Genomic DNA, 12,944 nt, shown 5'->3' with positions numbered 1-12,944 from the left:
TTGAGGTGCCAGTGAACAAAACTGGAGGGATTGGCATAAAAGGATGTGCCCATTGCCTTCAGAGCCCTCCTCTACCCTCCACCACCACCTTGTGTCCAGTGGTGGCAGCTGTTTTCCTGGCTGACCTCTGGCTCCCCCCCCCCCCCTTTGTCCTCTCAGACTGTGAGGCTCTGAATTGCAGAGTCCTTCATTGCAGGTGTCCTCCTCTTGTTTTTCGATTCTCCTCCTTTTGGTTCTTTCTCTCTTGGTCTGTCTTGTTCTTCGTTTAATGCTGTCTGGGTGTCTCTCCATTTCTTTGTGCCTCTGTTCTCCCTTTGAGATGCAGTGGGAAAGGGAGGAGCTTTGGCACTTTCCCAGGATAGGCAAAGGCACCCAAAGGAGTGGAAAAGGGAAGGGTGTCAGAGTTGGGTTGGGGGCAGAGGTGACTGTGGTCACAGCTCTGAATAACACAACTACCTGGAAATGTCAAATTTGGGGTTTCTTTTTGCTTTCAGTCCCCTGGCTTGGTCTTTGCTGTTTCTCACCACAAAGCACAAAGTACCCTAGTGGTTTTAGGAGCCCAGACTATAGAGGAGAAAACTGAGGGCTAGGGAATGGGGTTCAGGAAGATCAGAAACTGCCTACTGTCTGAACTGAGCTCGGGTCCCAGGCTGGCCTCCCCTCACTGCCCATCAGCCCCAATTCCAAGTTGCAGCATTACATGGGGAATGAGGAAGGATTAAAAAAAATCTTACAGGAATACATTCCCCCAAAGAAGACTGATCATGTTTTATTAGGAATGATTCCTAGCTTAGTCTGTAGTCAGCACATCATGCACATATACTGAACTGAATCATGGCACATTTGTGTACCAACACGGTTGCACTCCTCAGCTCATCCTTGCAACAACCTTAAAGGTGGCAGGGCCAGCATCATCCCCTTGGATTAGTCTAGGAGAGAAACCTGTCCACAGCTGTCTGGCCAATAAGTGCACAGCTAGCACAAGGCTCCAGGGTCTCAGTGCAACCTTTCTTGACTTCCCCTAACCCCAGCACACACCCAAAGAGTGAAGATGTCTCCTTTGACTGGGCTAGCCCATAATTGTTCTGTGGCACCCCATGTGGCCTATCCATCTCCAAGACAGCCCAGGCTCCTGCTCTGTGTGTTGGTTTGAGTTTATGGAGGAAGGGAAGAATTTTCCCAAGTCCCAGTTCTGTCCTGCCCATGGATACCAGGTTAGTGGAGAAGGCCCTGATGATGCCCTGGGGAGAACAGATTGAGGTCACCTTGACCTAACCATTCCTGGGTGGCGGAGGGAGATGGTACAGAGATGCCTTTGTTTCCTCTGCTGCAAGTCCCTTCTTCAAGGAGAGTTCCTGTTGTGTGGGAGCCAGAGGGGAGGTGGGGTGGTAGTGAAGAGCCTTTCCAAGAAAGCTGGAGGCATTCCAGGAAGAATCTCTGTGTCCAGCAGAGAGGGGAGAACTGAAGCCCTTGGGCTCTTAAATGGCCTGTTTCACCCCCACCTTGCCTCTGCTGGCACTGACCACCTCCACTCCAGCTCCCACCCCCAAGGTGCCTGGAAGGGGGCCATAGGCCCATGCTCAGCATACACCGAACTCCCAAGACCAATGTCCCTGTCTCTCCCGGGTCTCCTCACCCTAATGCCTCCCTGTAGACATGCTGTCCCCATTCTTGTCCATGAAGACAAAGCAGGATCAAGAGAGGGTGTGTGTGTGCACATGGTGAGGAATTCTATATGAATTTGGAACAGGGGTAGGAGCTGCTGGGTCCTGAGTGAAGCCTGTTCCCCCTTCCTGCCTCTGTCCCCTGTCCTCTACCCCTCTTCAGGGAAGTCAATTTACAGTGAAGTCACCAAGAGAACACAAGGCCATCCCGCCTGAGGCATAGTGACTGTCCTCTGTTTCTGGGAACAGAGTGAGGGGAGGGGTGTGGGACTGACAGGGTGGGTGGAAGAGGGAAATCCTGCCCTCCTTTGCCCAGCGGCCCTGTCCATCTGCTGGCATGAGCTGGGGTAGGGTGGGGGTGAGGGGAGAGTGGGGGTGGGTGTAGGGCGGGAGTGGGGGGGTGCAACATCTCTAATGAGCGTACATTTCCTACCTAGTCAGGAGGGCCGGGAGGAGCCCACCCTTATCAGGGGTAGGCTCAGAGCCTGTTGAGGGAGCGGTGGGCCGCTGAGTGGGAATGGTTGCTGTTCTGAGCAGGCCGGGTTCAGCTGGCTCCCACCCTCATCCACAACTACCAGGCCCCTCTTCCCGCTGAGCTCGTTTCTCCTCCTCACCCAACAGGAAAGCTTTTGTGGCTCAGCCAGCCCAGTATCCGAGCCGAGCCTCGAGCCCTCTGGGGGTTGTGTGGGAGAGGGCCCTGCATCTCTTTCCCTGCCATCCCCCAACACTCTGCCACTTTCCTTTGCTATGATTGGAGGGGGTTCCTTTCTCCCTGTCTCTGTTTCGCATTGTTCTCTGGTTTCTTACTGCAGAGTCCTACCCACACTTTCCCTGCCCCCTCCCCTATCTCCAAGCCTCAAAAATAAGCTCCCCAGCTCCAGGAGTGAGTGGGGGATATGAAGCCCAAATGAAGAAAGGCCAATGCCCCATCCCGTCCTCACGGGCTCCTCACTGGCTGGCTACACATCCATTTACTGCTGTGATCGCACATAAGCATGGGCCTTCCCTTCACTTTCACTCTGGGCTTCAGCCATGCTGTTCCCCCAGTGCACTAGCCTCTCTCAACTCCAAGCCTTTGCCCCTCCATTCCACCTACTTGGAATGTCATTCCTCCCTTGGCCACCTGGTGACATCCTCCTCACCTTTCATAGATTCAGTATGGCCCATAGGAAAACACACAGGTTTTGGAGCCAGGGTGCCAACCCTGGCTCTGCTGTGTAATCCTGGACACAGGAGTCTGCCTCTCTGAGCTGAGAGAACTCCTTCATAAAAGGAGGACAGAAAGACCCACATCCCAGGATTGCTGTGAAGACTCACTCCAGCGCCTAGCACATCGGAGGTCCTCAGAGACCTTGGCCAGTAGAGCCAGGCATTTTCTTTTCTGCATTCCTCTCGCCTCACAAATCTACCTGTATTGTAGGTCTCTTCGTCTGGCTCTAACTAGTGGCCTTCAGGGGTGTGTCTCACTGTTTGGTACATACTAGTGGCTTCATAAATATTTGTTGGATTAGTGAAGCTTCGTAAAACAGCACAGGCCTACCCCAAGCTCTGACAGTTCAGGGGTTTCCTTGCAGACCCTGTTTCCCTCACACATCCTGACCCACAGCGCCCAGAGGCTCTCTTCTCTGTTGTCCTAGCCTCTGCCTGCTCTAGTCCTACTGACCTGCTTTTCTGCCCATGGCAGCAACAACAGTAGCCTCATCTTTGCCTGGTGCTGAACTGACGTTTGAGTTCTTAAACTGCCTGGGAAGCCAGCAAGATAGTGGCTGGGGTGATACTCTGCTCCTTCCTCTGTCAGCCCTGCCCTCTCTGGATAATGCAGAGGGCTCCAGGACTCTGGGTGGAGAGGATACAGTGATCCTGTCTCAGGAGGCAGTGGGGGGTCCCTGGGGCTTTGCAGAGAGCCACCCCCTTAGCTCTGTCTGGAAGGGAGACTAGACAGGTGAGGCATACAGGAACAAGACAAATGGAGAGTACGTGAGAACCTCCAGGTGGCAATTCCTGCAAGGACCTGTACATCCATCACTCACATCCACACCCCCCACTCTACCGTCATGCCCACTTCCTCTTGGCCCAGCAAACTGGCTAGGGTTGGGCTGAGGGAAAGAAAGAGAAAAAGATCATTTATCAAGTACCTTCTGCAAGCCATATGTGATGCTTAGTTACTTTCATGAACATGATCTCATTCTACATTTTCCTTTTTAAAAAGTTCATTTTCCTAGTGCTTTAATAGGTAGTACAGCACATGGTATAAAATTCCAAAGATTCGAAAGGCTATATGGTGAAAGGTAGTCCCTTTTCCTGTCCCCCAGGTCCCCTCCACAGGGGCAACCACAGTTACTAGGGTCTTACGTGTACTCCCAGAAAGATACTATGCATTTCTAAACATCCTAGATTTTAACTACTTTGACCTACACATGAGGGAAACTGAGGCCCTCAGAGGAGTCGAGTCCTTTGACTAAGGTCACACAACTGGCAAGTTGGCAGAGCTGGGATTTGGAACCGGATCTAACTACAAAACTCAGCTGTTTTCACCGCCCATGCTGTGGCAGAAGTAAGCCCTGGCACCCACGGAGCACCTCCCGAGCCACTGGCTGCGATAAACCACCAGTCTGAGGCCCTAGAGATCTGAGGTCTCTGCCTTCTGTCTGTTGAGTATCCGATGCCCTCTCCCCGTGGCTCCAAGGACCTGTACTATCTTAATAGGGAGGAATCATACCACTGTGGAAGAAGGGAAGCTGCTGCTGTGTGGCCAGGGGTCCCCCAGGGCCAACATGATTCCTGGGGTCCGGAGAGGTCTAGAGAAGGAAAGTAGATGAATATGGGTCTCTGGCTAGAGAGGATCGTGGTTATGGTTTCAATTATGTTTCCAGAAAATGTCCTCATGATCTCCCTGTGGCTGGGCAGGGCTAGGGGAGGATGTGAAGTGGGGGACCTGTCCTTTGTGGCAGCTACATGCCTGTCCCTGACAGCGAGGGAGGGAGGCTGGCGTCAAGCTGCTTGAGAGTAGGTCAGAGGTATGGACAAGGCTGCCCACCAACTTCTAAACTCTCCTTCAAGCCTCTTTCTCCCCTGGGCCAGACCAGTGTGGGCCAGGAGATGACACCAACTCTCTCTCTCTCTTCTGTGGACATCTCCACATCTGCACGTGTGCCTCTGGGACCTTTTCTATGTGGGTTCTCTGTAGGGTCTTTCTAGATCCTACCTTCCTGTTCAGTGTTTCTTTCTAGGACTCCTTATGTGTCACGTCTCAGTGTAGTCTCCCTTAGGAGACTATGTCCCTGAGGCCCAGGAGAAGAGGGTCTCACCTCGTCTGAATTAGCAAGTAGGGAGAGCTTAGGTGTTGGACCTTTCCTCCCAATCTCAGGTTGACACATTCTTGTTTTGCTGAGGTAATCACCCAGAACATTATGTCCGGTGTGTCTCTGCACACAGCCAGCCAGCTCTAGTTGGGGCCTAGTGGTCAGTCAGAGATGTGCTAGGAGATGAAGAACAAAGAACCGTCCCTGCCCCAGCCTCCAGGGCATTCAAACCAGCACCCTGCAGCACAGCCGCTGAGGCAGCTGGACTGAGTCCTAGTTCTGACCAGCCCTAGGAAGAGGGGTATAAATCTTAGCTGTTACTAAAAACAATAACGAAAAACAAGTTAACCGCTCTATAGTGCTTTACAGTGTTGGAAGCACTTTATATGTATTAACTCACTTAATTCTTACCATACTGCAAGGAGGTCAGGTCTTATTGTCATCACTATATTACAACATGGAAATGGAGGCAGAAAGTTTGCTCGAGGTCACATGGCTCAAGGAATTGACAGTGAACCTGGTTTTAGATTCTGCACTTTTAATTACTACACAACCCTCCTGGTTTCTATTTCTATTCCTAGAGCGTAAGGTTTGTTCCTCAAATATTTATTGGGTGTCTGCATGGGGTGGGGTTTTAGGGGGAATGGGTCTGCCATTGGGGGTAGAGAGACATGTAAACAAATTGTTCTTCAACACGAGAGGTGCCATAATAGAGGCATAAATGTGTGGTGGGCAATAGGAAGGGCGAGGTTCATACTGCCTGGAGCAAGTGTCGGCGAAGGACAGACATCAAGATGGCAGGAGAACATTCCAGGCAGAGGGAACAGCATGTGTGCTGGTATGAAAGCTTACAAGGAAGAGAAATGTGGTATGCCCAAATGTCCAACCATCCCGGACACTGACTGTGAGAGAGAGCTCAGGGCTGGTGTTTCCATCCAGCTTCCTGTCCAGGCTTGTCTTCCTGCTCCAGCTCCAAGCTCCCAGCACCTACTCTGTGCAAAGCACTGTGCTAGGTGTTGTCCCAGAATGTGGAATAGAAGCAGGAGCCTGGGTGAGGGCGAAGGACTTTGTGATCAGCTGCAGACACAAGATCTTTGTGGCTGGTGTTATTCTGGAAGTGAAGGGAAGGCTGCTGGGAAGTGCTGCCAAAGGAGGATTATGGGAGAACTTGGGGTCTTGCAGATCTTGTCCATCCCTGGACATAAAGATTTTCAGACTATAGGGAAGGGAGGCTCTGTGTGTGTGTGTGTGTGTGTGTGTGTGTGTGTGTGTGTGTGTGTAGGGTCCTTCTGCTCCTTCTGCACCTGCAGCTGGGCTTCTGGAGATCTGATATGCCTTGCTTTGGTGCTAGCCCTTGGAGGGTTGCCAGGGAAACCGTTGGCTAGTTCCAGAGATGTAGTCAGAGGAGAGGCGAATGGATGACTCAGGTTGCCTCCTCAGACACCACATCCCCTCCCCATTACACGGAAAAGGGTCTGAGCGACCTCTGTCCCCTGGATCCTACAGAGGTGATTCTGCTTATTCTTCCTTCTTTGAATAGAGGAGTCAGCTCCTCCCGCAGCTCTGACTGGTGGCAGTTAGCAAGGTTCCGCAGGGAGGGAAATGGTGTCAGACACCCCTGTCCGCCATAGATTCACTCTGGAACAGTGGACCAATCCAGTGGGCCTGGGTGAATGTAAACTCCTGCCGTGGCGGCGGGAGCCTGGCTGAAACGCCCTCCAGGGAGCAAACCCGGGATAATTATTGACGGGCCAGCAGTGGACTTCTGACCTCGGCCTGGGGGGGACAGGACCCGGAACGCGGGCCTCAGCCCCGGGGAAAGGAGGTGGGCGGGCAGCGAAGGGGGGCCAATCCACGCGGCCACAGCAGTCTGGCCAGAGCCCTGCTAGTGGTGGTCGACCCTACCCACGCAAAGGAGCATGTGCTCGTGGTCTGTGGGACCTGACTGGGGAGCCCAGTGGGGAACCCACCCCACCTCGGCAACAAGGGGCTACCCCGGGCACCGGCCTCCCGGAGCGTGCAGCCACTTGGGGTGCGCGGAGGGGTAGCCGGGTCCCTCCAGGGCGGCTGCAGAGCGGGTGCGAGAGACGGTGGGGCTCGCGAACGCGCACCGGGCGGAACCAGGAAGCGGCGCGCGCCGGCGCGGGGCGCGCTCGGGGTGGCGGGCGGCGCGCGCGGCCGGGTGTCCGCGCGCGAGCGGCGCGCGCGCCCCCGTGGGCCCCGGCGCGAGAAGAGTCGGCGGCGGGAGCCGTCACCCCAGGCGGGGACCCTGCGCAGGCGACTCTGCGCGGCGGCCCGGCCGAGGGAGGGAGCGAGCGAGCGGGCGAGCGGGAGGCAGCTGCTGGCGCCCGAAGGGCCGAACGAGGTAGGAGCTGCGGGGTCAGCTCTGGGCTTGGGGCCTGAGGGAGAGGTCGGGGAGACGGCCCGGGCGGGGCCCAGCGCCCCGGCCGCCGAGACGCCGGGCAGGATCGCGCCGCCGCCATCGCTCCGGGGCGGGGAGGCGGCCGCGGTCGCTGCGCGCTGGGTGAGGGGTGGTGGGGGACTAGGGCCCGGGGCGCGCGAGGGGCGTTTTGCAGAGGCCTTGGCGGGAGGAAGGTGTAGAGTAGAGGCGGTGGGCGTGTGTCTGCGGAGGGCGTGTGAGGGACCCCGGTGCCCATCCTGAGAGCCAAGAGGGCTGCTGTTGTCCAGTCACACTTTCGTGGTGCAGTTCCGAATAGTCCCCGCTGTCTCTTTGCCTTTCCTCCTTTCAAAAGGTATCTGCGACTCCCGGGGGTCGGGTGAGCCGGGGGTGCCCGGTGGGGTGGGGGGTAGTAGCAGAGCTTCAGGGAACAGTGCCTTATAAGGAGTCAAGGCAACAAATACGATAAGCCTCTGGGTGCGGGACCCCACATTAGGACCCGCCAGGCCCGGGCTCGAGCGTGTGGCAGTGGGATGCAGCGTGCTCTCTTTTTCTAGCCCAGGATAAAAAGTCAAAAAAGTGCTCCTGGTGTCGGGGGTAGATATGGAGAGTGGGAGAAAAGGGAGTCGTGTGTCACAAAAGCTGGTCGGAGGCTATAAAGGAATCTGGCAAGATGGTCAGGCTGATCAAAGAGGAAAGAACTTGTGTGGGGCAAGAGGCGATTGCAAACACTTGTAGCCAGCAGTGATGGAAAAGGCAAAGAAGAAAAACAAGTACCAGCTTTCAGAAAGATGAGCTTAATGAAAACCACAAGAATTTTAAAGGCAAAAAGAGAGCAATCCTCTTTCCTGAGAAGCCATGCCCGGTTCTTTTTCTTCTTGTCCCGTGTGATCCTGTCATAGCTTTGTATCAAGTAAATAATGTTACAAGTGGGTCATAGAAGGTTAGAGTTGGAAAGGACCAAGCGATTATGCCACATTCTTTTATTGTACAAACGAGGAAACTGAGGCCCAGAGAGGTGGAGTAAGTGGCCTGCTCGGTTCACACAGCTGTGTTCAGGAACTGAAATGTTGGTCGGAGGACTCTCAGAGCAGCGATCTTACCAAAGCACAGTGAAATGGTAGATCTTTGCCGAAATGCAATTTCATAAATTATCTCTGGAATGTCCACGGGGAATACCCCTTGAAAGGGCTAGTGTGTCCCCAAATTATTAAAATGAGTTTATGTCGTTTTTTCAGTCTTCAAATGGTGTTAATCATCTGTTTGTATCTTAGATTTCCAAAGTGGTTGGATAGCTGCCTAGGCCATAATAAGCTTTCAGCTGTTGAGTATCTTACCTCAAATAATTTTGTTATTGTTCAGTTAAGATAATAGAACTTTGCTTCTTTCCTCATGTTCTGTTTTTGTTCGTTTGTTTATATTGTTTATAGGCATGTGCTATCGTTCTTAGAAGAGGATGTATTTTATCTAGGGTTCCTTATGTTTTTCTAATTTTATTTTGTAACACTGAGCATTGGATGGGTTCTGATCATTTCAAATGGATTCGACCATTTGAAAGCTTATTTTAAGGCTTCGTGGTTTTTTTTTTTGTTTGTTTGTTTTGGTACCAATTTCTGTCTCATGGAAGATCACAGCTGTTAGAATTGATAGCGTAAATGGGAAAGGGGCTGCTAATTTTCAGAAAAATTTCCTGTGCGACAATTTGTGATGTCTGCCCTTATTTAATTAGAATAGCACCACATCTTTGGTCAGGTAAATGTTATCTGGTAGATTACTTGTTTTCTGTAGCCTTTGGAAGATGAAAATTTCAAGCACCTGGTTGAGACATAAGGAAGGAATGAAGAGATCTTAAAAAAAAAAAAGAACAACAACACGCAAAACATCAGGAAAAAAAAAGAGTTGATTTCTATCACCAGCAGTTTGCTTATTGCATAACTTGGAGCTAAACTCTGCAGAAAATCTTTGCTGTATACCCAAATAAATAAATTATCCCACCTTCTTACTCATCCTTACCTTATCAATATTCACGTTCTCCAACAGGGTATTAATATGGATTGTGTGAAGAAATTTAAGGTGGATGTGTTTCTTAAATAGGTGCTTCATGATACATATCATAAAAGGGGAAAACAGTGCTATCATTGTTTGGAGTGTTACAACATAAATATTTTGGTCAGCACTTCCTATTGAGCGCCAACTTCTCATTTCATCTTCGTTTTCTTGCTCTCAATTGATTTTTTAAAATTGTAATTACATAGGCAAAACCATACCAAGACTAGTAAAAGGTGTCGTTTAATGCTCTTTTGGTACTTATGTCAGTGTTTTTCAAGTTATATTAAAATTATTTCAAGTTACATTCAGATTGTTTGTGATTTGTATTAGGTGTATGTTAATGAATGTGTTTGTGGTTCATTTGGCTTGTTTTTATGTAAGTAGGTAATACAGGTAGTCTTATTCTAAAAGGAAGGTGTTTTAAGTAGGTAAATTATATGTTCAAGATTAGATTGCAGATTGAAGGTAGAATCAAAGGAAGCCTAATTATTCTAATGCCCTACAAACATGTATTCATAAAGTACAGATTTCTGGTCTGTCTACCAGTGGCATATTTTTTCCCTTTTATTAAAGTGTAGATCACCACTTTATCCCTACAAAAGGAAGCAAAAACCTCCCGATTTTTTATTTGTTTAGAGCATTTGAAACATTCTTTTAAAAAGTTATCTGAAAATTCCAGGTTACTGGGCTCTTCAGAAAAATATCCTTTTACTGCATAATAAAGTATCAAAATATTTTGACTCTGGAACTTCTTAATAAAAATAATGTTTAAAAGTTAGCTCTAAAGTATCACTGTCCCCAATTTTGTGTGGTATTTAAAAGAAAAACTTTTCTTTAAATCTGAGCTTTGTTAATAGAATTGTTCTAAAATCAGAAGTGTTTTTTCCCCTGCAATGTTGGCAACACAAGCGTTTTATGCTTATTTCTGGGAATAAGAAAGTCAGATTTAACAATCTAGTTTCTATTGATCAGACACTTTTTGTACATTTCAATCATGAGCATCACAGTGATAAAAAGTTTGCTTTTGAAAATTGTATTCACGCTTAATTATAATGTCCTTATTTAAAGTAGAATATTGACATCGGATATGTTCTTATTAATGATGATCCTTTACTACTGAAAAGCCTAAGCCAGTTTGGAGATTTTACATATCTAAATCTATGCTATTTTTACTAATCAAAGAGAGGAGTAATTTACAGGTGTTAGATTTTTAGCTGGTTGAATAAGACCCTCATCACTTTTGGTGGTTTCAGGGTTTTAGATGACGTTTTATTACTTTTGTTAGTTTTGGTCACACCCATGACTTCTATCTTTGAGGTTTGGTTTCCTTTTTTTTTTTTTATATGGTAATATTGGGGTGGGGGTGCTTCCTGTTTGTATTTTCAAAATTAGGTCCACATGTTAACCTTCTCTTAGTATCATATTTTAATTTTAAACATAAAATCAAGTATCAGATGCCATGTGGTTTATCTTTGACCTGTTGTACTGCTTCATCACAGCTTTACTAAGCTCAGCCTGAATACCCAATTGGGAAGGCAAGACATTCCTGAATCCCCAACTCTCTTCAAGGTTTAGCAGCCTTGGAAGAAATCTTAAAACAACAACAACAGTAAAATAATAACAACAACAAAGGCGCAATTAACAGAAAAAACGGCGCTGTTGGCATGTGTTTCCTCACAGCTACCTAGAAAATGCGCAGCACTAAGAGTGGAAACGTGTTCTGTGGATCCTTGAATGTCAGCCTTTAAAGAGCGGTTGCCACAGGTTTACATAATATAGAACCCCACGTATTAAGCAGTGACTATAGCAGTTTTTCTGACCTCACCTAAAAGCCATACAAAATGTCATGAAGGAGTTAAGTAAGAACAAGGAGAAATTTGGGGTCGGTGGTAGAACTTTGGAGGAATCACCCTGAGCCATAAAACTCTTCCTTGACCCTCCTGAGTAATTTTCACGTGGTAGGTTACTGTTTATATAAATATTGGAGTATGAGTTACATGGAGCCTTGAGAAGTATATCCTTGAAAGGAGAATGTAATAATATTGTTTCAGTGATTGAAACAAGTGGCCTTTTCTGGGCCTTCAACTAACTTTATTCTAAGAAGTGTAAAGACTGAATAGACCCCTAATTAAATTGGCATTCAAATATGTTTGCAGTTTAGGGGCAGCTTATCTCTTCTAAATTTTCTTTTGGATCGCATGACTACAGGCAATACTACATTAGCGTGTTGTACAGTTATGCAGTATGCAATTTGCAAAAGGGGTTAATACACAGAGTATCTTGACCTCCCATGTTCCCCCCATATTCAAGAAAGGAGAAGTTGTCATTTTTTACATAGTGGATATTTTCTTTTTTGGATTTATTCATAATAATTACATCCATTTCCCATGTATTATAATAGTATTAAGATGAAAAATACATATATTGATTGATAAAGAACATTTATTTATCTTTGGAAGCCAGCTTGCAAAATCTACTCCAATAGTCACTCTCCATTTATGCTTCCATTGCCTTTGGCACTCTGACTAATTCTTTGTATTTTCCCAGATTTCTATTATATCATGAAGAGAAATATCTCCATATTCTATGCACTGCTAGTTTTTTGAAGTGCTTGTGCTGACTCATTTTTAAAATTATACTAAGATGTAGAGTATGGTTTGAGAATAGTAATGAGATTCTCAGAAAATATGAAAACTTTCCTTTCTGACTCGTTAGAGAAAGGTTGGGGAAGACAAGGGGAAATACATCAATGAGCCAATCAATTATTGTTATTTGTTGGGATTAATTTGATGACTAATATTTTCAGTGCCCATCAGGCTAGTAAAAGTGAATTTGGCTTTACCCTGCAATAATAACAGGACAAACCCAAGTATTTTCTAATACTGCTTGTTTTCCCCGGTAGGGGATTTTTTTGCATGTGGGAAATCAAGCCGAAGTTACCAGTAACTGCCATATCCATGATTTGTATTAAAAACAACTATTTACCATTCTGGTCTATAGCTCTGCTTACCATGAGCTTATCTGGGGAGATATATTAATTATCTGTATAATCACTATTATGCCATCTTTCAAAATGTGATCAGAAAATTCATTAAAAAGTACCTCAGATTATGTCCAAAGCCTGAAAAGTAGAAAGATAGTAAAAATATACCTAAAACACTGCCCACTTCCAGTACCAAGCAGACACTGTTAGAAGCTCTTGCCCTGTTTTAACTCAGGATCCTCAGAGGGGTGGGTATTACCCGCATATGAAAGATGAAGAAATGACCACAGAGAAGTTAAGTAACTTGTCCAAGGTCACATTGCAATAATGACAGGGCTGGACCCGGATCCAGGCCATGCTGATTCCTGAGGCTGCATTCCTAACCCTTGCACTGCAAAGGGCTGCAGGCAACTGTAACTTTGCAATGAGACAATGATTTCCTTAAGGCTTAGATTTATTCATGTTCCAAAATGGACCCTTTTATTTAATAGAAAAATTTTTTATATATATTTGGATTTTTTTTTTTTAAGTTTATGAATGTGGTAAGT

At 47.6% G+C, this 12,944-nt stretch overlaps 1 protein-coding gene across 3 annotated transcripts in view; it reads left to right on the top strand.

The window, feature by feature from the left end:
• The first annotated feature begins 7,139 nt into the window (after positions 1–7,139).
• The window catches only part of STAT5B (signal transducer and activator of transcription 5B), a 60,769-nt gene continuing 54,964 nt past the window's right edge, over positions 7,140–12,944 (top strand). The window contains exon 1 of one of the 3 annotated variants that reach the window (XM_074320725.1): positions 7,140–7,331. The gene's annotated coding sequence lies outside the window, so the exon portion shown is untranslated. The remainder of the gene's footprint in view (positions 7,332–12,944) is intronic. The other 2 variants (XM_074320726.1, XM_074320724.1) reach the window with 2 other exon arrangements.

This window comes from Rhinolophus sinicus, linkage group LG15 (genome assembly GCF_036562045.2).
Source record: "Rhinolophus sinicus isolate RSC01 linkage group LG15, ASM3656204v1, whole genome shotgun sequence".
Classification (NCBI taxonomy): Eukaryota; Metazoa; Chordata; class Mammalia; order Chiroptera; family Rhinolophidae; genus Rhinolophus; species Rhinolophus sinicus.
Note: the sequence above shows the minus strand (reverse complement) of the source record. Positions and strands in the feature narration are given on the sequence as shown.